Source organism: Dermacentor silvarum, chromosome 7 (genome assembly GCF_013339745.2).
Source record: "Dermacentor silvarum isolate Dsil-2018 chromosome 7, BIME_Dsil_1.4, whole genome shotgun sequence".
Lineage (NCBI taxonomy): Eukaryota > Metazoa > Arthropoda > Arachnida > Ixodida > Ixodidae > Dermacentor > Dermacentor silvarum.
In genome coordinates this window covers 165,510,787-165,536,162 of record NC_051160.1, presented here as the reverse complement: position 1 = coordinate 165,536,162, position 25,376 = coordinate 165,510,787, and the positions used below count along the sequence as shown (strand labels likewise).

Genomic DNA, 25,376 nt, shown 5'->3' with positions numbered 1-25,376 from the left:
GGTGTGCCCCGATTTTCGGGTACACACGTAGTGCGTTAGCTGTGTTGTCAAGTGGGCGGCTGAGCCGCCCTCTTCTCCCCCTCCTTGACGTTTGGCTTTGCAGTGGGCCGCGGCCGGCGACTAGTTGCCGCTTTCGCCGGAGGTTCACTGCTGCTGGCGTCCTTTGACTCTTCACCGCCGTCGTCTCGTGGTCTCTTTACCACCGCACTATTTTCTTCTGCTTCACGGCAATCCATGAAATCCTCTTCGGGAGGCTTTTGGTGAACTTCCGCTGCCTCAGTGTTTGCACTTGTTTTATTGGTGGCATCCTCGGTGACATTGGAGTCCGTACTCTTCGTCTTCGCTTGAATTGGAATTTGCACATGTGCAGTGATTTTCAAACTTTCTTTAGTTTTCGGTGGCTCATTTTCTTGGGTGCTTGTCTCTTGTGCCCCTGAAATTGCTGCTGGACTCACACATTCTTCTGCTTCGGCTTCGTCCATGGTGAGCTCGGATTTCTTCGTGCTCACCGTGGTCATGGCAGCTGCAGCATACGTCCTCGAGCAGTTTTCTACGGTATGGCCAAAGCGTTTGCAGACGTTGCATCGCGGGACGCGGCAATCCTTTCTGATGTGGCCAATTTGCTGGCAGCGCAAATACCTTGGTGCTCTTCCGGGCACCACGACAAGGGCGAGCTCGCCTCCAACACGCAGCTGATGTGGTAAATCGTCCAACGTTACGTCGGCCTTCAGTCGCACCACAACTGTACGTGTCATGGTGCTCTGCTGGCTGTAGCCGTCAATTCGCCATTTATCCAGTCCTATTTCAATGACCGTTCCGTAGGGGCTCAGCGCGTTTCGCACATCTTCTTCGCGTACGTGGTAGAGCGACCAGTGAAGCTTCAGACGGACGTCGCGGTGGCTTGGATCAATTACGATGCATCGCCGGCCCTTCACCGTCAATTCCGGATCACCCAAAAACTTCTTCGTGCCTTCAGCGGTCTTGCAGGTAACCGCCCACACATGGTTCATTTGATAGGCGCCAAGCGCAAGAACTTCGGTGGGCGGGACACGTTGAAACAGTGGTTCACGGAAATCTTCTGCACGGTACGGTCTTCCTTTTATATCAGCATGTAGAAAAACAGTATTTTGGACAACATACCCAGTTGGCAGAGGGGGCAAAATGACTGCATAATCCTGCGACACTTCATTCCTGGTACCGCGGCTTAACTGGGCCGCTACATCCGCTCCAACGGAGCTCATGATAGACACGTCCGTAGGATTTCGCGGCCGGAAGTGGAATCTCATACTAACGAGGAGAACGGAAAACAGGGTTACAAGTAGAGCTCTATAGCTAAAAGGGGGAAACATGCCTAGCACTGTTAACCTTATCTGACTGCTGGTGCGTGCGCGATGCCATCATTCTCGCACTAGCACGTGTAAGCCTATAGACGCAAAACAGGAAGAAAAAAAAAATTCTCCCCGTCGGGGAATCGAACCCCAGTCTCCCGCGTGACAGGCGGGGATACTGACCACTATACTAACGAGGAGAACGGAAAGCAGGGTTACAAGTAGAGCTCTATAGATAAAAGGGGGAAAACATGCCTAGCACTGTTAACCTTATCTGACTGCGGGTGCGTGCGCCTTGCCATCATTCTCGCACTAGCACGTGTAAGCCTATAGACGCAGAACAGGAAGAAAAAAAAAATTCTCCCCGTCGGGGAATCGAACCCCGGTCTCCCGCGTGACAGGCGGGGATACCGACCACTATACTAACGAGGATTTTTTTTCTTTATTGCCTGTTACATAACAACATATATACAACGCACAGGAATTCACCGCCTCGAATTCAAAACAGAAAAAGACAGTACAGTTCTAGGTGCAAGTGTACCTTGTCAGTAAATGTTTAAAACAGCTTAATGGCTGCAAGCTGTTCAAAGGTTGGTAACCACTCAGGTGGTTCACTGAGTACTTTATAGACTTCGCGAATAAACAAGATGTTTTCTATAAAATATTCTCTTGCCCGTTTTGCGCGCACATCTTCATTTCGCACCGCCATTCGTGTTTTCCACACGCTGTGCATGCAGAGTAACATCACCATGTCACATGGCACGCCTTCTGTCTCATCAAAAGGTAAAAACCGGATTCCAAAGGGTGTTAATGGGAATTCTTTCTTAATGGTCCTTTGTAGAATATCCCAAAGGAAGACTGAATCCCAGCACTCCAGAAAAATGTGCTCAATTGTTTCCGGTTTCTTGCAGATGTGGCAATTAACACTCCAGGGTACAAAGATCCCTTTCTCCTGCAGCCATGGCTTGACAGGAAGCGTGCCAGTGTGTAGCATAAAGAAAAAAGGTTTTTGTCGTTGGTCTTACTGGCATTCCTTTAACACGCTTCAACACGTTCTGCTCTCGCCCCAGTGCATATATTGCACGGTATATTGGCACGGGACACATTATATTTATTAAATCCTTATATAATCGCTTTCTTGCGACAGTACTAACGTACTCCATAGAAAAGTGTGCTTTTAAAAGACGGAAAGCACTTATCACTTCGAACAAAAAACCTCGGACAACTACTTTCCTTCTAGCACATGACGTCACTACATACTCTGGCAGTGCGTCACCTAATCGCGTCTGGATAACGCACCGCAAAAAACAATTGCTTTCATCTCGCAAGAATATGAATCGCGACACTATCTGTTTCAAAAACAAATGCGATAACCCCAAACCTCCTTTCTGCACTGAATGAAACAGATTCAAACGACTCGTGCCCTCCCATCCGGACCCCCACACGAACAAAGCAAACACCCTGTGCAACTTCTGTACACACACTCGCGACATACATAAAACTTGTAACATGTAATACACTTTGGCTACAAGAAACACATTGCACACCGTGGCTCTCGCGAATATTGACAGATTCTTGCCACCCCACTTCGTTGTTTGTGCTTTAAGCCGCTCGGTTTGCTCGGTCCATTGCGTGGTAGTATCGCGATAGTATTCTAAAGGAACACCAAGATAACTGGCTGGCGTATCAGTGAACGGTATCGTTTCGACCATTGCAGGCCGGCTATCCCATTCACCGTGCCAAAAGCCTAAGCTTTTTTGCCAACTTATGGCACTCCCGGTGAGAGCGCAAAACCTTCTTGCATCCTTGACTGCTTGCCGAATGCTCTCTTGATCAATGCAAAAAAGCGCGATGTCATCTGCGTAAGCTAATATTTTTACCTCTTGCGTTAAGAGACGGTAGCCGCGAATATTTTTGTTTTCCCGTACTTTCAGACAGAAAGGTTCAAGAAAAATGGCAAAAAGTAAAGGGGACAAAGGGCACCCCTGGCGCACACTGGATAACACTGGTATATTTTCACTAATTCTTTTGTTGATTACCAGGTGAGCTGAACACTTCTCATAGGCCATGGCTACTCCGTCCTGAATCACTTTTCCTACATTGATGTGTTCTAACACTGCAAGGAGTATGCTGTGAGCAACCCTGTCGAAAGCTTTTTCTAGGTCTAATTGAACCATTGCTACACGTTCGAGGTTTGCGTCGCAACACTCCAATATACTCCTAGCGACGTGAATATTCGACATTATTGTCCTTTTTCTGATACCACATGTTTGGTGAGGACCTACTATTAACTTGATAGCTGTCTGCAGTCTTTTTCCAAGCACTTTCATGTAGATCCTGTAATCCACGTTCGTGAGGCTTATAGGCCTGTATCCATTAACGAATTGCAGCTTTACCGCTTCATTGGATTTCGGTATAAGTACGACGTGACTTTTCCTGAATGATGGCGGCAAGTGCTTAGTTTCATGAGCTTCCGCAACAACACAGTAAAGTAACTCAGCTAGTTCCACCTTGAAAGTTTTATAGAATGAAGCTCCTAGGCCGTCAGGTCCAGGCGCTTTTCCTTTACCCAAGTCTTCAATGGCTTCTTTAATTTCTTTAGCCGTGATAGGGCTCTCGAGTCCCTCTTTAATTTCATCTTCTAGTTTCGGCAGAAGCGTTAGAAAAGTGTTAACAAACTCTACCGTAACGGGCACCTGCCTACCCAGCAAAGCTCGGTAGTGTTTAACGAAAGCTTTCTCAATGACTTCTTGGTCTTTAGACATTGCGTCGTTAAACCAGATTTCTTTAATTATGTTCTTAGAAGCGTAACTCTTTTCGTCACTGAGCGCCCGCTTAGTTGGCGTTTCTCCGAGCCACAGTCGATCGGCTCGTGCTCTTATCGCAGCCCCTTGATAAGTTTCGGCGTCCAACGTTTCAAGTTCGCTTTTAATTTCTCGTATCTGCTTAGAAAAAAAATCCCGGCACTGTGCACTCCGCATTTAGAAAGTAATCCAGCATGTTTTGTAGTTCTTTCTCTCTTTGTTTTGCTTTATGACGTATCACGCAAGCCCTCTCGATTGCACTCATTTTCACAACAATTTTGAACTGCTCCCATAGCTCAGCATAGTTTGATGTGACATCCATTTGCATCCCATCAATTTTTTCCTTTACAGTTTTTACGAAACATTCATCACTTAAGATTGTGTCATTCATTTTCCACAGTTCCCAGTTAAAGTTAGACCCTTTAAGCTTCTCGCCCACTGTACAGGTTACCAGGCTGTGGTCGCTGAAGCTCACATGCTTTACTGTGTAGCTAGTGACCGTGCGCGCGAGGCTTGCTGATACGTATAGACGGTCTAGTCGAGCATGACTCTCACCTTGAAAGTGAGTAAAAAGAACACTGTTTCCGCTTAAAACGTTTCCCACGTCTACTAAATCATAGCCTGCCATGATTGCGTTGAGTTGATGTGCACTTTTATCGCGTACTACAGTATTCGGCACCCTATCTTCGGACATGCATACACAATTAAAGTCTCCGAGGACGACGACATTTCTTTCACATTCCAGAAGTGTCTCAACATAGTCAAAAAATATTTTCCTATCACAAACATTGTTCGGAGCGTACACACAGATCATTCGCCAACCAACATCATTTAAAGAGAAGTCGCACAGTACCAATCGCCCATCTTGGGCCGTCATTACACTTTGTTCAACAATGCCTATTGAATTACGCAAAAATAAAAGACAGCCACCGGCCTTGCCTACCGCATGGCAAACACAAATGCTATAACGCAATTTAAAAATATCGACCATTTTGTCTGTTTGCTCTTCACTTTCAATTTTACTTTCTTGAACCGCAAGAACGTCTATGTCATTTTCTAGCATCAGGCGACTTAATTGGGCTTGTCGCCGTCTGGCCGTTAACCCGCGTACGTTAAGCGTGCCAATACTTAATGCTAGCCCAAGATTATTTGCCATGGAAAGAGAAGAGCAAGCGATAACACAATAACTTTATGGAATCAAAGGTAGTGTAACTTACAGATATTCTCTGCGCTCTTATAAGCTCCGTCGCATGCGACGAAGCCACGACGTCTCGCTCTTCGGCACACATCATTGACCTCGATCGTTCCAAAAACCCGAGTCACAACTTAGCGTTCTACGAGAACAGCACCCCGCTACTGCGGAGGAACTGTCGGCGTTGTCTGGTTATCTGGGGGAACGGCCGGCGTCTGCCGCCCGTCCGAGGGAACTGCCGGCGTCTGCCGCCCGTCCGAGGGAACCGCCGGCGTTTGCCGTCCGTCTGGGGGTACTGTCGGCGTCGTCTGCTTGTCTGGGGGAACTGCCGGCGTCTGCCTCCTGTCTGTCGGAACGTTTGGTCTAGGCTTAAGCGTAGACCGGCGGAAAACGGAGGCCTTCGAGGGCGGCCCTTCGTTGCTACCACCGTCGTCTTGCTCAAGCGTGCCATCCACGTCGGTGACTTCCCGGGGCCTCTTTGAAACTGCGATGGCTTGGTCGTTTTTCTCGCAAGACTCATTGAGTCCGGCCGCGCCAGGGTTGCCCTGTCGTAGAACGCCCTCGGTATCCACCGCATTGTCTGCGCTTTCATACACCATCGCATTTTCCGCAGCCGGTTCACCTTGCGCTTCGCTGTCCCTACCCTCACTGCTGCCCTTGGTAGGTTGGCACTTGTCGCTAGCCGAGACCACTGGCTTCTCTTGCTTGCCTTGTGGGTCACCACCCCCTCCAGCAGTCTCTTCCGCGTCTGCCTGGTCCATCAGGTGCTCGTCGATGGCGTCACTCCGGCCCGGCCCAGTCACGTTAGCGTAGCTTCGCACGCATTGGGTCTCGTCGTGGCCAAAACGACGACAGAGCCCACAACGTGGCACACGGCACTCGCGCCGTATATGGCCGGTGCCGCGGCACCGGAGGCAGAGCGGAGGTCTGCCTGGTACGATCACGAGTGCATGGTCTTCTGATTCTCGTAGCTGATGCGGGATGTCTTCCATGGTCATACCAGCCTTTAAGCGTAGGGATACAAGTCGCGTGTGAGAGCCTTTGTCTCCGCAACCGGGCACTCGCCACCTCTCCCTGGATATTTCGGTCACAGTGCCGAATGGAGCCAGGGCTGCTCTGACGTCTTCGTCGGGGGTCGTGTGAAGCAGCCAGTAAAGCTTCATTCTGATGTCCTGGTTGCAGGGATCAATCGCGACACAGCGATGTTCCTTCACGCTAAACGCCTTCGCCGACAAAAGCTTCCTTTTTCCGACATCGTCCTTGAATGTTATGGCCCAAACATGGTTCATCTGATAGGCCCCGAGGGCTACCACCTCCGTCATAAGCTTATAGCGGTCAAGCGCATCGCGAAAATGTTCAACACGATAAGGCCGGGCCTTCAAATCACCATGCAAAAACACGGTGTTACACACGGTCGTACCTGATGGCAGCTGAGGCAAAACAAGTTGGTAATCCTGTGAAGACGTTTCCGTAAGCCTGATACCACGGCCCTGCTGGGCCGCTGAAACCGCCCCTTGGGAGCGATACATTCCGTGACCGTTCGCTACGGTGTCCGGAAGTGGAATCTCACTATACTAACGAGGAGAACGGAAAACAGGGTAACAAGTAGAGCTCTATAGATAAAAGGGGGAAACATGCCTAGCACTGTTAACCTTATCTGACTGCGGGTGCGTGCGCGATGCCATCGTTCTCGCGCTAGCACGTGTAAGCCTATAGACGCAAAACAGGAAGAAAATTCTCCCCGTCGGGGAATCGAACCCCAGTCTCCCGCGTGACAGGCGGGGATACTGACCACTATACTAACGAGGAGAACGGAAAGCAGGGTTACAAGTAGAGCTCTATAGATAAAAGGGGGAAACATGCCTAGCACTGTTAACCTTATCTGACTGCGGGTGCGTGCGCCTTGCCATCATTCTCGCACTAGCACGTGTAAGCCTATAGACGCAAAACAGGAAGAAAAAAAAATTCTCCCCGTCAGGGAATCGAACCCCAGTCTCCCGCGTGACAGGCGGGGATACTGACCACTATACTAACGAGGAGAACGGAAAGCAGGGTAACAAGTAGAGCTCTATAGATAAAAGGGGGAAACATGCCTAGCACTGTTAACCTTATCTGACTGCGGGTGCGTGCGCCTTGCCATCATTCTCGCACTAGCACGTGTAAGCCTATAGACGCAAAACAGGAAGGAAAAAAAAAACACTCCCCGTCGGGGAATCGAACCCCGGTCTCCCACGTGACAGGCGGGGATACTGACCACTATACTAACGAGGAGAACGGAAAACAGGGTTACAAGTAGAGCTCTATAGATAAAAGGGGGAAACATGCCTAGCACTGTTAACCTTATCTGACTGCGGGAGCGTGCGCGATGCCATCGTTTTCGCACTAGCACGTGTAAGCCTATAGACGCAAAACAGGAAGGAAAAAAACACTCCCCGTCGGGGAATCGAACCCCGGTCTCCCACGTGACAGGCGGGGATACTGACCACTATACTAACGAGGAGAACGGAAAACAGGGTTACAAGTAGAGCTCTATAGATAAAAGGGGGAAACATGCCTAGCACTGTTAACCTTATCTGACTGCGGGAGCGTGCGCGATGCCATCATTCTCGCACTAGCACGTATAAGCCTATAGACGTAAAACAGGAAGAAAAAAAATTCTCCCCGTCGGGGAATCGAACCCCGGTCTCCCACGTGACAGGCGGGGATACTGACCACTATACTAACGAGGAGAACGGAAAACAGGGTTACAAGTAGAGCTCTATAGATAAAAGGGGGAAACATGCCTATCACTGTTAACCTTATCTGACTGCGGGAGCGTGCGCGATGCCATCATTCTCGCACTAGCACGTATAAGCCTATAGACGTAAAACAGGAAGAAAAAAAATTCTCCCCGTCGGGGAATCGAACCCCGGTCTCCCACGTGACAGGCGGGGATACTGACCACTATACTAACGAGGAGAACGGAAAACAGGGTTACAAGTAGAGCTCTATAGATAAAAGGGGGAAACATGCCTAGCACTGTTAACCTTATCTGACTGCGGGAGCGTGCGCGATGCCATCGTTCTCGCACTAGCACGTGTAAGCCTATAGACGTAAAACAGGAAGAAAAAAAAAATTCTCCCCGTCGGGGAATCGAACCCCGGTCTCCCACGTGACAGGCGGGGATACTGACCACTATACTAACGAGGAGAACGGAAAACAGGGTTACAAGTAGAGCTCTATAGATAAAAGGGGGGAAACATGCCTAGCACTGTTAACCTTATCTGACTGCGGGAGCGTGCGCGATGCCATCATTCTCGCACTAGCACGTATAAGCCTATAGACGCAAAACAGGAAGGAAAAAAAAAAATCTCCCCGTCGGGGAATCGAACCCCGGTCTCCCACGTGACAGGCGGGGATACTGACCACTATACTAACGAGGAGAACGGAAAACAGGGTTACAAGTAGAGCTCTATAGATAAAAGGGGGAAACATGCCTAGCACTGTTAACCTTATCTGACTGCGGGAGCGTGCGCGATGCCATCATTCTCGCACTAGCACGTATAAGCCTATAGACGTAAAACAGGAAGAAAAAAAATTCTCCCCGTCGGGGAATCGAACCCCAGTCTCCCGCGTGACAGGCGGGGATACTGACCACTATACTAACGAGGAGAACGGAAAGCAGGGTAACAAGTAGAGCTCTATAGATAAAAGGGGGAAACATGCCTAGCACTGTTAACCTTATCTGACTGCGGGAGCGTGCGCGATGCCATCGTTCTCGCACTAGCACGTGTAAGCCTATAGACGCAAAACAGGAAGGAAAAAAAAAAACACTCCCCGTCGGGGAATCGAACCCCGGTCTCCCACGTGACAGGCGGGGATACTGACCACTATACTAACGAGCTTTTTTTTTCTTTATTGCCGGTTTTTCAACAACAAAACACGTAGCACACATCACAAATGAGACGTCAAAATAAGGTTACAATAAAGGTTGTTATTGTTGTGCAGATAATGCCGTCAGTCACGTGGTGACTGGCGATGTCAATTAAAATTCTTTTAGTGTAACCAAGGGTTCCACACTGGCAATCCAGGGGGAAACACCTTCTTTTGCTTTTTCTACTTCTATTAAACGAGCCATGCTCTCTCGAAAGTACAGCCTTGCCGGTCTTCTATCTGGTTCACAGTAGAAGCCAGCCATTCGTGAGCGCCATATACTGTGCAGGCCAGTCAACATAATCAGATCAAAAGGTACTTCTTCTTCGTTGTCTATTGCAAGGTACCTGATGCCGTGCGTATCTAGCGGGAATTCTTTTTTCATTGTCCGCTGCAACACATCCCAAAAAAAGACCCCCTCCCAACAGTGAAGAAAAACGTGATCGATTGTTTCCGGTTGTTTGCAAATAAAACAGTGAGAACCCCAGGGCATATAAAACCCACGCTCCTCCAGGAAAGTTCTCACTGGTAGCGTCCCGGTATGCAGTTTGAAAAAGAATGATTTCACACTTGGCGCTACTTGCATTCTTTTAACTCTTTTCAGGACATTCTGACCCTGGCCTGCACTGTATATGGCTCTGTACAAGGGAATTGGCAACACTATGTCACATATGTCTTTATACAATTTTCTCTTTGTAACAGAATACAAATAATTATTGGAAAACCGAACGCACAGAAATCGCACACTTGACACTACTTCCCGAAAGTAACCCTGCACCGTACCCGACATGACATGGGTGCTAATAACATAGTCGGGTAATAGTCGCCCTAATCTTGCCTGGCACACCGTTTGCAGGAATGGGTCGCTTACCTCGCGAAAAAAGAAAAACCGGTTCACTAACTGTTTGAGAAAGAGATGTGCCAGTCCAAGCCCCCCACACTTTACTCTCCTGAACAAGTTTGTGCGACTGCACCTTTCCCATGGTAGATCCCCACACAAAGATCGCAAAAACCCTATGCAATTTTTGCACATTTACCCTAGAACAGTACATAACTTGCATCACATACCATAATTTAGCCACAAAAAACATGTTACACACGGTAGCCCTCGCAAACATGGAGAGATAATTAGCCCTCCAAGCATTCGCCTTTTCACGTAAGAAGTCTGCTTGTTGCTGCCAGTAGTCATTATTATTTTTGTAGTACTGAAGTGGCACACCGAGGTACTTCACAGGCATCCTCTGCCACACGACGTTGGCAAAAATGTCCGGCGTCGACGGCCACACTCCGTGCCAAAATCCCAGGCACTTTCCCCAGTTTACCCGACTTCCTGTAACGTCGCTGAAAATTTTGACAGCTCTAATAGATTCTTCGATGCTTTCGTAATCAATACAACAGACTGCAACATCATCGGCATACGCAAGCAATTTCACCTCTGACGAATGTAAACAAAAACCGTTAATAGCATTATTTTCAAGTATTGTCAAACATAACGTTTCAATGTAAATGCAGAACAAAAGTGGACTGATGGGGCAGCCCTGGCGAACGGAACGCTGGATTTTTATGGGGGCCCCCAATGCCTTGTTAATAATTAGTCTGGTAGAGCAATTCCGATACGCCAGAGCTACACCGTCCATGATGATGGACCCGACATTAATGTGTTCTAATATGGTAAACAAAATAACATGCGCTACACAATCAAATGCCTTCTCCAGGTCCAACTGAAGTATGGCCACACATTGCTTCCAGGGAATCGCAACACTCTAGAACGGACCGCATCTTGTGAACATTCGTAGCTATAGTGCGACCCTTAATTCCACATGTTTGGTGCGGACCGACTATGTCTTTAATAACTGTCTGAAGTCTGGCAGCTAGAACTTTCATTAAAACCTTGTAGTCCACATTTGTGAGTGCTATTGGTCTATATGATGTTACTTGCTTCAGCTTGTCTTCATCCTCTGACTTCGGAATCAGCACCGTGTGGGATTCACTGAACGACGGTGGTAATACCTTTCCTTCGTACGCTTCGTTGAAAACTGCTACGAGCACTTCTGACAATTCCTTTTTAAATTGCTTGTACCACGCAGCGCAAAGCCCATCAGGGCCAGGCGATTTGCCGGGATTCAAGTTATCAATCGCGCGTTCCACTTCAAAAACAGTTATCGGTGCTTCTAATGCAGCTTTCGTTTCATCACTCAGTTGGGGCATGCGTGCTAAAAACTTCGTTTTAAAGCGTTCCAGGTCTACCTGCCTATGTGCAAATAGATTCTCATAGTGCTGAAAGAACACACGTGCTATGCTATCGGTACCTGTAACTTCGTGACCGCCCGCTTCGATCACGTCAATCTGATTGCGTCGTGCGTGCGCCTTTTCCAGTCCAAGCGCCCTTTTTGTGGGTGTCTCCCCCACAGCAAAGGACTCGGCTCTAGCACGAACAATCGCGCCGCGATAACGCTTCTCGTCATGCAGTTCAAGTTGCTGTTTGATATTCCGTATATCACTTTTGAATGCTCCCGGCTCTTGGCACTCCAGTTCTGTTAACTTTTCCAAGGTTGTTCTTAGTTCTTTTTCTTTCTTTTTTGCTTCATAATTTAGTGTGACGGTACGATCGATGGCTTTCATTTTAATCCGCTGTTTAAACTCTTCCCATCGCTCTGCAAATTTACCTTCTCCGTTCACAAGAGTTTCTGCGATGCACTCCAACACCTCTGCTACGAAACTTTCATCAGTGGTCAGTTTCGAATTCATTTTCCACAGTTCCCAAGAGAATCTGCAACCTTGTGTCTTTCTTCCTATGTCACATTTAACTAGACAATGATCGGTGAAGGAAATAGGACAGACATTGTAACTGTTGCACATCGGTATTGCTGCAAGCGACACGTAAATGCGATCTAAACGCGCATGGCTGTTTCCCTGAAAGTGCGTGAAACGCACATCTCGCGTCCCCATCATGCAGTCAGCCACGTCCTCCAATTCCCATTCAGTAATTATCTCGGCCAAAATGTCCCGACCTTTATCGCTCTTTAGGCCTCGATTTGACCTATCTCTGGCATTGAGAACACAATTAAAATCACCTAACAGTACCATATGCTTATCAGAAGACATGTGCTCATTTAACTTTGAGAAAAAAAGCGACCGATCTTCTGACACATTTGGCGCATAAATACACACCACACGCCATTCAAGTCCACTCAATACAAAATCGCACGAAACTAACCGGCCGGATGAACATGAAAAAATACGTTGCACCGCGAGACCCGATAATTTCTTGACAAACAATACGCAACCCGCCGACGCTCTATGGCGTGGCTCACTATCGCGTAATACCACGACGTAAACCGCTGCACCATGCTCCGTGTCTCCTCGTCACCATCCACTTTTGTCTCTTGCACTGCTAACACGTCAAGGTCATGGTCCACCAGGAGCCTGAACACTTGGCTGATTTCGCTTGGCGGCCAGACCTCGAACGTTTAGCGTCGCCAATCTAAGCGTCGGGTTGGTAGCCATGGCTATCTAGTGAAATGAGATTGGGCCCGGAGCATGGTGCTTACCTTTAGCGTCTAGCTCTCCGCTAGACGCCCCCAGGTCCACCCGGTGGACCGGTGCCACTGGAGAGTGGTGGTGGCTTGTTGTCAGTCTTTTTTTCCGCTGTATTAATGTTGGGACGTGGCTTGTAGCTGCTGCGCCTGCCCACAGATGTCTTCGAAGGCGGCCCGTCCTCGCTACTCCCTTGGTTCGCTGCGTTGCTGCCTGCAGGCTGTTCAAGAGGACGTTTGACAGAGGCTCCGACGTTGCTGCCCGTTGCGTCGTTCTTTTCCGACGGGTCTTCCACTGTCTGCATTGGCACACATGCTTCCGCTGAGTTGCTTGTGCTTTCTTCCGTAGTCTTGTCCGTTGTATCTTCTGCCCCTCCATCGGTAGCCTTGTTGTCCACTGGTGCCACCGCCTCGACAGCCGGTGCAAGCGAACAGGCTGCCGCACTTGGGGTTGCCTGGTCTCCTGCCCCTTTTGCCGCGTCCTCGGCCTCGGCCACATCCATCACCAACTGCGCGGCGTCGTCACCCTCGGCCGGCCCGGTCGCAGAAGCGTACGTGCGTATGCACTGGTCTTCCGAGTGACCAAACCTGCGGCATTGCGAGCACCGAGGGACCTTGCACTCCCGATCGTTGGAAACATTGCACATGCGCAGCATGTGCTTTGCGAAACACTCTTTCCACCGCGCGCATCACGTCATCGATACGCTTGTTCGTCGTCTGCTAGCCGCATTTTTTGTTCGCTGAGCTGATACCTTCTGCATTTCAAGGTCCATCTGGATTGAAGATTGGCGCGTGAAGGAAAAAAGTGAGTGTAAGAGGGATAATTATTAAACTTTTTATTCAAGAAAATTGCACTTTTGCAATTCAAGTTAAACAAGACCATGAGAACAAATATAAAAACATGAGCAAATCTAATAGCGAGTCATGTGACCACTTACAGCAACGACTGCAGCTATTCTGGACGGTAACGAGTCGTAAAGTGATCGAACATATTCCCGATCGGCTTTCAGCCTTTCCCACTCGTTGCTGACTTGCGCCCACAACTGGTCCGAAGTCGCGGAATAAAGGGGCTTCCTTGCCAAAGAAGCTTTCAGACGGCCCCACACGTTTTCTATCACATTCAGGTCCGCTCCTTTCGGAGGCCATTCCAGTAGCTGCATGTGCTGCTCCGCCTGGAACTCCTTGACAGCCCGCGCCGTATGTATCGGTGACCGGTCCTGTTGGAACAGGTAATCACCGTCTGGGAATAAACTGCTCGCATATGGCAACAGCACATTGTTCAAAATGTTGCAGTATTGCTCCGACGATAAGTGTCCACGTATACGTTGCAGGGGCCCTAAACCATATCTTGAAACAGCACCCCACACGTTCACACTCGATCTCCCACTGGCAGAAACACCTTGCACGTTGTCCGGGTCGTTCCTGCGTGGCATTGTGACGTTAACTAAAACAATTGCTTTTCAAAGCAGGAAGTTTGCCTCACCGTGTGCCTGGTAGTCTCCAAACACGCAATCTTTGGTCTTGTCGCGTCGAAAACGTCGACTCATCCGAAAAGATGACGCGACCCCACTCTTCTGATGTCCATGCTTCGTGCAGCTCAGCGAACTGCCGTCGTGCGTCCTTGTTTGCCGCCGTTAGTAGTGGTTTCTGCGCTGCGACGCGACTGCGAAGGCCCGCAGTACGCAGGCGACGTCGAACAGTGGTGTCCGAAACGTCCAAATCCAAGTCCTCGCGTATTGCTGGGGCTGGCAAGAAAGGGTTACGAACAGCAGCTGCAACTATGAGGGCGTCTTCATCGTCTGTGGTAGCTTTAGGGCGGGGCGCGCGGGGTGCATCCTGAATGCGACCTTCATACTTGTAGGCTTGAATTATCCTGTTCACAGTCTTCAGGGGCCTATTAACTAAAGCGCCAATATACCGCTGGGAATAACCTTTCAGGGAAAGATCGACAATTGAGCGCCGTTCATCATCGGGAACCCTAGCCATAATACGATCTGGCGACAGAATGAACGGCTGCGAAAGATGTTTGGTTGTTTTATATACGGCGTTGCATGCACAACAACTTTGAAGGGAACGAATAGACACGCCCCCATAGATATACAAGTTTTTTTGTCTTGTTCTGTTCAAGCACAGATGTTTAAAGAAATTACATGACCAGAGCCTTGGCAGCGCAAGCACTGCATTGGGCGGCCAGGCACGACAACAAGTGCCAGTTCACCTGCGACCCTGATTTGGTGCGGGAGGTCTTCCAGCTTCACGCCGCTCTTGAGCTTGAGCAACACGGAGCGGGTAGTCGTCCCCTTGTCGCTGATTCCTTGTACCCGCCATCGCTCTCGGGTGACCTGAACGACCTTTCCAAAGGCCGCCAGCGCCGTTCTTACATCTTCATCAGCCACACCATGTATTACCCAATGAAGACGCAGCCGTACCTGCTGGTCTTGGGGGTCAACCACGATGCAGCGCCGCCCCTTTACCTTGAGCTCCTTGACGTCCAGCAGCCGTTTCGTGGCGTCGGCGTTGTTCATGGTCACCGCCCAGACGTGGTTGATCTGGTAAGCCCCAAGCGCAAGCACCTCCGGCAGCAGTCCTGTTGGGCCGAGAGCGTCCCGAAAATCCTCAGCTCTGTAGGGTCTGGCTCGCACGTCACCGTGCAAAAATACGGTGTTCAACACCACGCGTCCTTTTGGCAGGGGAGGCAAAATAATCTGATAGCCGTGTCATCTTCGCAGTTCACCCTGTTTCCGCGGCCAACTAGGGCCGCTGTCGCCGCTCCATTGGAGCCCATGACTCTGCTGACCGTTCAGCTCGGCTGCCGGAAGCAGAATGCTACGCCACGAAGCGCACATGGACACACGCACCACGATGACAATAAATACCCAACATTAACGAAAGACTGCGCGTTTCTAACGCGTTTGTGCTGGCGCGTTACGGCCCGTGTAAGAAGCTGGTGTAAGACGCTGTGGCCTCTCCGCCTTACCCCCGTATTCATAAACGCTCCTCGACTTGAACTTGACTTGCCACCGCCTTCAACGCGTTATACTCTCTCAGCAGTCATGTGATGGCGTCGGCAAACGCAGTGCACGTTCCGGCATGTGTAAACGGCTGCGTAAGACGCTGTGGCCTCTCCCCCTTAATAGAGAGTACTACACGTTTCTAACGCGTTTGTGCTAGCGTCCCCTTAAGCGGGAGATGGTGCAATTAAAATGAAGGGCGCTGTTATAAAATAGGAATGACGTCACATATGGCGCGTGTCATTGGTGGAAGTCAATCGTTCGATTTAGTGCGGCAAGACTAGGCGAATTACACGGAAGATTCACGGTTTACCGATGATTCCCTCCGGAGCTTCGCCCACTCATCATCATTCACCCCGTGGATATGCGGTGTTTTTTTGTAATTCTTTTTACACGTTCTTTAGACGTTTCGCATAAATAAGATGTTTTCGAGTGCGCAGCCTTCCGCGTCGAATTTTGCAAAGCCATGCATTTGTTTACATCGGCATCTACAGCCACAGATCGTTGTTAGCGTCAAAAAATGGGGGCAAAGGTGCATAAATGAAAAGGCGCTATGAAAGATTGTCAAAACGTAGAATAAAATACACATATCTGCTCATATGAGCCGCGTCGTTCCATCGTGAGACGAGTCAGTATGAGCGGCTGAGCCACTTAAACAATGGCGGCTGTGATCCAGTTACAAATATTGCGCTGTTAATTTATTATTGATTCTCGCTTTTCTTTAACTTCGCGATAGTTAGTTTGCGCGTGTCATAAAGCATTATTAGAGCAAACTGTGCTCGCATAAGCGCTCATTTAAAGGCTGTGTTGTTCTACTGCAAAAACGCGGATGCCATTGATGACACCGTTGGTATATAACTGAGCGAAGCGGCTGTTTACGCTGCTGTACCGCATGTACCGTCTCTTGTTTCGGGTTTGACGCAGAGATAAAGAGTACATCGCAGGAATTAAGGAATGTGTCAGCATGCCAACACGTAAAAACCCACCCATCTACGTCGCGAATACGACCGGCAGCCTACGGGAACAGTGACGTACAGATGTTGGCAGAGGCTTTGGGCACAGCGCTGTGTCCCCGCTTGCAGTTTATTGTGTACGCGGCGATCGAAGCGAAGGGTAGATTATTTCAAATCGCTAAGACTAGAATTGGACTATAAAAACAGTTTCCTTCAGTATAACTTGCTTACTTTTCAGTACCGGTCCGCCGGTAGCGGGTGCGCGAACTCGACGGCGCCAGGCCTAACCTTCGCTGAACAGGATCAACATTGGCTCAAACTTATGTGCACGGAGTGAGAGGGTCGAATTTTGTGCATTTCAACTTCGTAGGCATGTCTTGAGTCACTTTGAGTGCAATTATTTATATATACTAACGAAGCCGTTGCGGCTATCGCGTTATCGGTTCGATGGGCGATCGCATGGGGTTCGGCCGAATGATGGTCGGCACGCTGATTTTATCGGTGCCGTCGACAAGAAAGCCCATCGCAGTACGACAACTCGCGCTCGTCGGTTAGGTGTTGTAGGCCTGGTATGATAAAATGGTCTCAGCGACACAGTGCTGAATGGTCGGCCAATCGTAGGCGTGCGCGTCTTGTCGGTCTCGTATCGACCCATTGTTACCGCGCCTTGAACGAGTACGTGAAGTCGGGCCACACGCTGCCACTACCAGCAAGCGAGGACCGACGCTGCATGAAGTATTCGTCAGCAACGTGTTTTTAGGTGTCGTCCAAGTGTAACACAGGGGTTTATCGATAAATTTGCTATTACAGCCATCAATGCAAGGCGGAAACTACGTGGTTCCCTGTGCAGTCTAGACGAAGCCCTCACCGCTTTCTGTTAAAAGTGGAGTTGCAGTCTTACGCTACGCGCGTTTTCGGTACCGCACCGACGTCGAGCTACCAGTGAAGTTTCAACGAGGTACACAGCACGAGTTTGCACTTGCAGTAGCGCGCGTGCGAGCGCATTTTTTTTTCGGTGGACGTTCCCCCGAGACGGGGCCGCACGGCCGCGCGCGCGACCCTTCCAAAACGTTTCGCGACTAATCCGCCAGGGCAGGGCGCATGCGCCGTAGCGCCGTGAAAAAGGCTGATTGACGTGGGGCACGCGCACTAACATGACGTCACAGAGGAGGAGGTGGCTACCAGCTGTGCCCCGTCTGTAGCACAGCTGGTCGCCAGCACTCGCGTCTTTGCGTAGCGCCGTCGCGTAATCGGTAGCGATGGCAACCCACTTGTTTCCTGAAGCAGACGTAGAAAAGGGTACGAGAACGTCCCAACCTATGCGGAAGAAGGGCTCAGGAGGGTCGTCGATAGGCTGAAGATAGTCAGCAGGCAGCATAGACGGTTTCTTTCGCCGTTGACATAGCTCGCAGGCGCTTACATAACGCCGCACTGAGCGTGTTAGGTCAGGCCAATAGAAGCGACGGCGCACACGGTCGTGTGTCTGAGTAACATCAAGATGGCCAGCGGTTGGGGCGTCGTGAAGCTCACGAAGAACTGTGGAATGCAGGTGGGATGGTATAACTAAGAGAAGATCAGACCGTCAGGGTACATGTTACGCCGATATAAGGTACCATCCTTGACGGTGAACACGTGCACAGAGGCGTCGCTGGAAGAGGATTCCAGGCGCCCTTAAGTAGCCATTCTGACGCTGTTCATCGACGATGTCAAGCAACTGGCTCAGGGGAAAAAACACCGCATATCCACGGGGTGAATGATGATGAGTGGGCGAAGCTCCGGAGGGAATCATCGGTAAACCGTGAATCTTCCGTGTAATTCGCCTAGTCTTGCCGCACTAAATCGAACGATTGACTTCCACCAATGACACGCGCCATATGTGACGTCATTCCTATTTTATAACAGCGCCCTTCATTTTAATTGCACCATCTCCCGCTTAAGGGGACGCTAGCAAAAACGCGTTAGAAACGTGCAGTACTCTCTAGTAAGGGGGAGAGGCCACAGCGTCTTACGCAGCCGTTTACACATGCCGGAACGTGCACCGCGTTTGCCGACGCCATCACATGACTGTTGAGAGAGTATAACCCCCGTATTCATCAACGCTCCTCGACTTGAACTTGACTTGCAACCGCCTTCAACGCGTTTCGAACGCGCTGCCCAAGGCGGTGGCAAGTCAAGTTCAAGTCGAGGAGCGTTTATGAATACGGGGGTAAGGCGGAGAGGCCACAGCGCCTTACACCAGCTTCTTACACGGGCCGTAACGCGCCAGCACAAACGCGTTAGAAACGCGCAGTCTTTCGTTAATGTTGGGTATTTATTGTCATCGTGGTGCGTGTGTCCATGTGCGCTTCGTGGCGTAGTGGTTAGCGCCGCGCGTTCGGAAGCGAGGGGTCCCTGGTTCGATTCCTCGCTACGGACCCAACTTTCGGAATTTTTTTTCTCATAAAAGTAGACGTGGCTACTACGACGACTACTACTACTACTACAGAGGAGGGACAGACCCACACCCTAAGGAGCTTCGCCCCTAAACGCAATCGAGGGATTCAGTGCGCGAAGAGTCACAGTCAGCCACGGGGTAGAGGGACAAACAATCCGCATATTTGTACTGGCTCCCTGCTTTGTATACCACCGTGTAGGTGTACCCTTGCAGGCGCAGGGCCCATCGAGCGAGTCTGCCTGTATGATGTTTCAAAGAGTCGAGCCAACAGAGCGCACGGTGGTTGGAAACTACTGCGAACGGTCGGCCAAATAGGTAAGGGCGAAATTTTGCAACTTCCCATACAAGAGCGAGGCACTTGTAAGCGATGAACATTCAGGGAGTCGCTGATAATAGCTATGCATGAATGGGAGGGGTTCAATTTGCGCAGGGCTAAAGCTACGGCTTAGAATTATGTTGTTTTGATAAGAGTAAAATCAGGAAGTCTAACCAAATAGCACCAATGTAGCGAATGAGAAAAAATTCCTACACCTGTCTGTTGTAGCTCTGTGAGGCATCTGTAGCTGCTATAGCGTTGGTCTGAGTATGACTAAAGTGATCACCCAGCAACTTGTTGAGAATTCGTGAAGATGCATGCTTTGCATTATTTGGGTAGATGTTTAAAAAAATGTCGCAGCTTGGCCCGAAAGACGCGAATCATCAATTGCGATAGCAAATTAGTGGAGCTATACGGAGTAAGGACATCAGTTTTATCGGTTGCGTAAACTTTGACACATTCGTTTACTAACTGAATTAACAAGCATGGTGTCATCGCGAACAAACAAACATGAATAGATCACACTCGATGACCTGCAGACAACCGCTGTCAGAACGCTGGCGGGAGCAAGCATGGCAGAAGCAGGGAGCGATGGTTCGTGCGGTCTATCGCTTCAACGGAAACTGAGTGGCGAATGCACAGCGCATACAAAGGTCAAATCCGTGTGGAGATCGATTTCAAGGTACAGTGCGCGCGACAACCCGGAGCCGCGCAAAGTACAAGTACGCAGTTGCTGGCAGAGTAGAAGCCGCATCCCCTCCCTTCCGCACTGCCTTCCTGCTTTCCTCCTTTAACGTGGGCGATTGAGTCGGCAGTTCCGCTTGTGCGCGGTCGCAAGATACGCATTTGGTGCCGCAGCTAAACGTCGCCTCCCCTCCCTCCCTTCCTTCCTCCCATACCCCCACGGCCTTTCGCAAGACGGAAGACATCGTGTTTGCTCTCCGCCGTGCGTTTGCTCGCTGCGAAAGCGTGCGTCCCTCGCCCGCTTTCAGTCGCACAAACTGCATACGGTGCGCGGCGAGTTTACCGCCCTTGGACTTGACACGGAACGTCACGGCGACGCCGACGGCAGAAATCCGCTTTGAGTGTCCATATAATTGCTATTGCAATAAAGTAATTTCTAGGGAGATGGTAGTAGACTGCTGGAGTTGAGTTTAACAATCAATGGCTCGAGTAGTGCCGGCGCAAAAGCCACCTGTGGCGTATGAAAACGGGGCCAATGGACAGACAGACAGACAGACACACAGGCAGACAGACAGACAATGAACTTTATTCATGTCCTGAGGAGCGATCCGAGACCCCCTTATGGGGGAGGAGCCGCCGCGGGCGCTCCCACGTCGGGACGGGCAGGCCGTGCTTGACCGCTGCGCCGCAGGCCCTTTGGACGGCCCTTATGGCGAATTCCATTGGGAGAACAGGAGCAGGGCGCCGCGCAGTGCGGAGGCGGGCGACAGCGCAGTGAGAGCAGGCACACTCGACCCGCCACTGGAATACGGCGTGCATTCGGAGAGCAGGTGGGAGGGGGACGTGTGAGGAGAAATGCACCATGTGACTAAAGCAATCGACGTCCCATTCTCTTCAGGAGAGCGGCAAAACACACGTGATCGTCTTGTAATCTGTCGGGCGTAACCATGTCACCGTTTGCGGCCACGTACTACATACTTTTGTGCAGCGCGGACGCATCCCACAAAGTGTCCGCCTGCGAAGATCATCTGAAACTGCAACTTGAATCTGAAGTTGAGCTCCAGCAGCTTTCGCTGCTGTCACCGTCGAGCGTCTCAAGCACTTCAGCAAGGCGACGACGCTTTGCTGCCGCTGTCCCCCGCGCATCCAACGAGAAGCAAGGCGGACTAGAAATGCCAGGATCTGTCGCTAAATCGCTGCGAAGCTCGCTCGTATCACCGACGTCAAAAACAGCGGTACCAAAACACCAACTACACTTGGCTGCCGCCATTGCCGCCGCGCGCGCCGGCTGAAGCAAAATAAAAAGAAATGAGGAGGATATGACGGTTTAAGTCACGTGACTTCCTCCGTACTCCGCTTTTCAGGCGAGAGCAGTCCGGACTGCTCCCGGCTGCTCTCGGCGCAGCGAAACTGCTCTTGTTCTACCACTGGATGACGGCGCTCCCACTCCTGTTCGACCACTGAAACACGTCGCGTCTGGAACGAGCACTTTCAGCGTGCTTTTGAGTGCTCCTGTTCTCCCAATGGAATTCGCCATTAGTTAGCGGCGAGGTCGGAGCTCTTGAGCGCTTCCCCCTAATCTTCTTCCGTGTTGAGATGACCGTGGGCCCGCAACGAGAGACACCGCCAGAGAATGTGTTTTAAAGTGCAGAAAGGATCGCCGCAATCCGGACAATCGGGCTCGAACGAGTCGGCTTACTTGCTGACCCTGGCTAGACTAGGATATTTTATTCATTTATTATTTATTTAGAAATACTGCAAGCCTTTCCAGGCTCATACAGGAGTGGGTCACAAGCAGAACAGAACAAGACCTTGTGGGCCAAAACAGGAGAAAGCAATGAAATGCGGTAATTTTTACAGCGCAAATAAATAAGACACAAACAGAACGAACAGATCAAAGAAAACAGTGCAAGACAGATAATGCAGGCAAGGGGTAAGAGCTGCGAAAAACTCAAACGTGGTGATCAAACAATGAGAACATGGTTGCGCAGCACAATGTTGTAGCAGAGCACTAAACAATCGCAAGCAGACCTACTCATAGAAAAGTGCACGTATTTTGGTTTGAAATTGTTAGATAGAGTCAACATGCACAATTTCTTCTGGCAAATGGTTCCAGGCTTCAATTGCAGAGGGAAAATGAATATTTAAATGTGTTGCAGCGCGCCGAAAAATGCCTTATGCACTTATAATGATTTGTTCTTTCCGAATGTTGAAAAGGAGGCCTGATGTACTTTGTTTTGTCTATGTTTATGCGCCCGTGATAAAGAAGGAAACGAAACTTCATGGCAGCGATACGCCGTCCTGATATTAAGTCGGGATGTTTGCTTGTTCACGTAAAGCAGTGACGCTGTCATACGGTTAGTATCTGCAATAAATAAAACGGAGGTACCATCCGCTGTATTCTATCTAGTTTATCAATGAGATAAGACTGGTGCGTGCACCATACAATACTGGCATACTCAAGTATCGGCTGAACGAGGGTTTTATATAATTTACATTGGATATGACCCGGTCTGCAGCATGCGAAGCGTAGAGGACTGAGGCGTGGAGACCTTGGTGTGGGGTGGGAGATATACACTCCTGCCGAGCTGATAGCGCTTAGTTGTCTCCTTGAACGTGTGAATCGAGTCCTCGTGGAGCCCCGCGTCCGCGCTTTCGAGCGGCGTTTCTCCGGCGTGGTGGGCGAGTTCGCGCTTCGCGGGCCTGGGCTAGCTCATTGACCTTAGTTAGTGGCTAGGTTTCGGCTACTAACAGTCCAAACCTTTCTGCGACTGCATGAATCGCCTTTTAGAAGACACCGGACAGTGTTTATTAGTTAGCCCACTTCATTTCTAATGTCCATTGGCCCGTGGCGAAAGCCCTGACCGCCGCTCGGGCTAATGGACATAAAAAAAAACACCGCATATCCACGGGGTGAATGATGATGAGTGGGCGAAGCTCCGGAGGGAATCATCGGTAAACCGTGAATATTCCGTGTAATTCGCCCAGTCTCGCCGCACTAAATCGAACGATTGACTTCCACCAATGACACGCGCCATATGTGACGTCATTCCTATTTTATAACAGCGCTCTTCATTATAATTGCACCATCTCCCGCTTAAGGGGACGCTAGCACAAACGCGTTAGAAACGTGCAGTACTCTCTAGTAAGGGGGAGAGGCCACAGCGTCTTACGCAGCCGTTTACACATGCCGGAACGTGCACCGCGTTTGCCGACGCCATCAGCGTTTATGAATACGGGGGTAAGGCGGAGATGCCACAGCGTCTTACACCAGCTTCTTACACGGGCCGTAACGCGCTAGCACAAACGCGTTAGAAACGCGCAGTCTTTCGTTAATGTTGGGTCATAGCCTCCTCTTATAAAAAAGTTGTCGCAGTTTCACCTGAAAGGCGAAGCATCAATTGCGATAGCAAACTTGTAGAGAGCTATACGGAGTAATGATATTAGCTTTATCAGCTGTATAAACTTGGACATGCAGCAGCATCGGCAACACGCAGAACTGTTGTCGACGCCATCGGCGTTTTGCCCGCGTTCGCTCAAAATGCGTGCGGCGTTGGTGACTGTTGCCGGAGCCTCTGATATAAAGCCTCTGGTCCTTTCTTGGTGAAGAGCTCGGAAAGCCACTACAAGAGAAAGACGCTGCAGTGGACGCGATCTTGCAGGTATACAGTACGCATATTGCCACATGCCGTCAAATATGAGCCATCTGCTGTGGCACGTACTCGCTTGGGGGTTGGAAGAAGAAGAGAACGTTCTTCTTTTTTTCTTCTTTAAGAAAAAATATTCTAGAATCAAAATTTACACAGCTTGGATTAAGCTTTTCTATTCTAAACATACTTTCTTTAGGAGCCTCCTCTCTTGGAAAATGCCACAGGGATATTTTCTCAGCCGTGAAAGAATTTATGAGTGCTTCAAATAGATTTTCTTGAATTCATAAATATTTTATGTTTCTCATTTTCTCCAGTTAGCTTTACCGATTTTAGTATTAAAAAAGATTGCCTAATTCCATCCAAATCTTGGCCAATCCCCCGCAGTGGGTATGCGCCATCAGATAAGGCATACCATACCATACCATACCATACCATACTATTGGTCTGGTTCCAGTATAGACGGGGACTTCTTGCTGGCTCTGTTGTTTCGCCCGCGACATTACTGGTGGAAGTGCTGGGTAAATGCACCTTCGCTCTCAAGATTTCGCCGTCACTGCTGGCACCTCCCAGACCGCCACAGCTCCCACAGCAAGAAGCAGCCGCCGCCTGCAAGGACTACCACCCGAATTTGTTCCCTTGTCGTCGAGACTAGAAACACCAATGTCAACGACCACTACAAACCAGGCGAGCCAAACCCACGATGCCCAGTATTCTCTCCCGCGTTTTTTTCATGCGCCACAGACGCCCAGACCGTTCCTTGGAGACACTTTTGAAGATGTTGAAGACTGGCTGGACCACTTCGATCGGATTGTCAGCATCAACGAGTGGGATGATGTTCGCAAGCTGCGGAGAGTTTACTTCGCGCTAGAAGACTCTGCGAAGACATGGTATGAGAACCACGAGGGTTCCTTTGCGACATGGCACGAGTTTAGATGACAGCTTCGCGATTTGTACCGCAACGCCGAAAGAAAGGAGAGAGCTGAACAAGCCATCTCTTCTAGGAACCAGCGGCCCAACGAGAGAGTCTCGATATTTGTCGAGGACATGCTTTGTCTTTTCAGACGCGCAGACCCTGCAATGCCCGAGGAAAAGAAGGTACGACATTTAATGCGTGGAGTCAAGGAACAGCTTTTCGCCGGACTCGTACGCAATCCACCAACAACTGTGGCCGAGTTCGTGAGTGAGGCAACCACGATGGAGCGTACTCTCCAGCAGTGGTCGTCACAGTACGAACGCCACGACATCACGGCTACTGCGTGCTCTCTTGGGTTCGACAGCGAGAAGCAGGCCCTCGCAGACTTCATACGAAACGTTGTGCGTGACGAACTGCGGCAACTCCAAGCAGTGTCACCAGTGGGACCCCAACCACCCATGACAGCACTTTCGGACGTCATCCGAAGTGAAATCAGGCAGGCGGTGCAACCACTCGCACCACCTAGACCTGAGGTCCCTGTGCTAGCCTATGCAGCGGCATTGAGGGCTCCTGCACCACCATCTACAGATCCCATCATGCGTACAGTGAACCAGGCTACACATCTGCTCCCGGACACCTCTTC

General features: G+C 50.0%; 11 non-coding genes across 11 annotated transcripts; all 11 read right to left on the bottom strand.

The window, feature by feature from the left end:
• Nucleotides 1-1,456: 1,456 nt before the first annotated feature.
• On the bottom strand, nucleotides 1,457-1,528 carry Trnad-guc (transfer RNA aspartic acid (anticodon GUC)). The gene has a single exon. It is a non-coding gene; the product is annotated as a tRNA-Asp (tRNA).
• A 160-nt stretch (nucleotides 1,529-1,688) lies between these two features.
• On the bottom strand, nucleotides 1,689-1,760 carry Trnad-guc (transfer RNA aspartic acid (anticodon GUC)). Its single transcript has one exon. It is a non-coding gene; the product is annotated as a tRNA-Asp (tRNA).
• Nucleotides 1,761-7,061: 5,301 nt separating this feature from the next.
• Trnad-guc (transfer RNA aspartic acid (anticodon GUC)) lies at nucleotides 7,062-7,133 on the bottom strand. Its single transcript has one exon. It is a non-coding gene; the product is annotated as a tRNA-Asp (tRNA).
• A 158-nt stretch (nucleotides 7,134-7,291) lies between these two features.
• On the bottom strand, nucleotides 7,292-7,363 carry Trnad-guc (transfer RNA aspartic acid (anticodon GUC)). The gene has a single exon. It is a non-coding gene; the product is annotated as a tRNA-Asp (tRNA).
• Nucleotides 7,364-7,523: 160 nt separating this feature from the next.
• Nucleotides 7,524-7,595, bottom strand: Trnad-guc (transfer RNA aspartic acid (anticodon GUC)). Its single transcript has one exon. It is a non-coding gene; the product is annotated as a tRNA-Asp (tRNA).
• Nucleotides 7,596-7,752: 157 nt separating this feature from the next.
• Nucleotides 7,753-7,824, bottom strand: Trnad-guc (transfer RNA aspartic acid (anticodon GUC)). Its single transcript has one exon. It is a non-coding gene; the product is annotated as a tRNA-Asp (tRNA).
• Nucleotides 7,825-7,981: 157 nt separating this feature from the next.
• Trnad-guc (transfer RNA aspartic acid (anticodon GUC)) lies at nucleotides 7,982-8,053 on the bottom strand. Its single transcript has one exon. It is a non-coding gene; the product is annotated as a tRNA-Asp (tRNA).
• Nucleotides 8,054-8,210: 157 nt separating this feature from the next.
• Nucleotides 8,211-8,282, bottom strand: Trnad-guc (transfer RNA aspartic acid (anticodon GUC)). The gene has a single exon. It is a non-coding gene; the product is annotated as a tRNA-Asp (tRNA).
• A 159-nt stretch (nucleotides 8,283-8,441) lies between these two features.
• On the bottom strand, nucleotides 8,442-8,513 carry Trnad-guc (transfer RNA aspartic acid (anticodon GUC)). Its single transcript has one exon. It is a non-coding gene; the product is annotated as a tRNA-Asp (tRNA).
• A 161-nt stretch (nucleotides 8,514-8,674) lies between these two features.
• Nucleotides 8,675-8,746, bottom strand: Trnad-guc (transfer RNA aspartic acid (anticodon GUC)). The gene has a single exon. It is a non-coding gene; the product is annotated as a tRNA-Asp (tRNA).
• A 157-nt stretch (nucleotides 8,747-8,903) lies between these two features.
• Trnad-guc (transfer RNA aspartic acid (anticodon GUC)) lies at nucleotides 8,904-8,975 on the bottom strand. Its single transcript has one exon. It is a non-coding gene; the product is annotated as a tRNA-Asp (tRNA).
• Nucleotides 8,976-25,376: the final 16,401 nt, after the last annotated feature.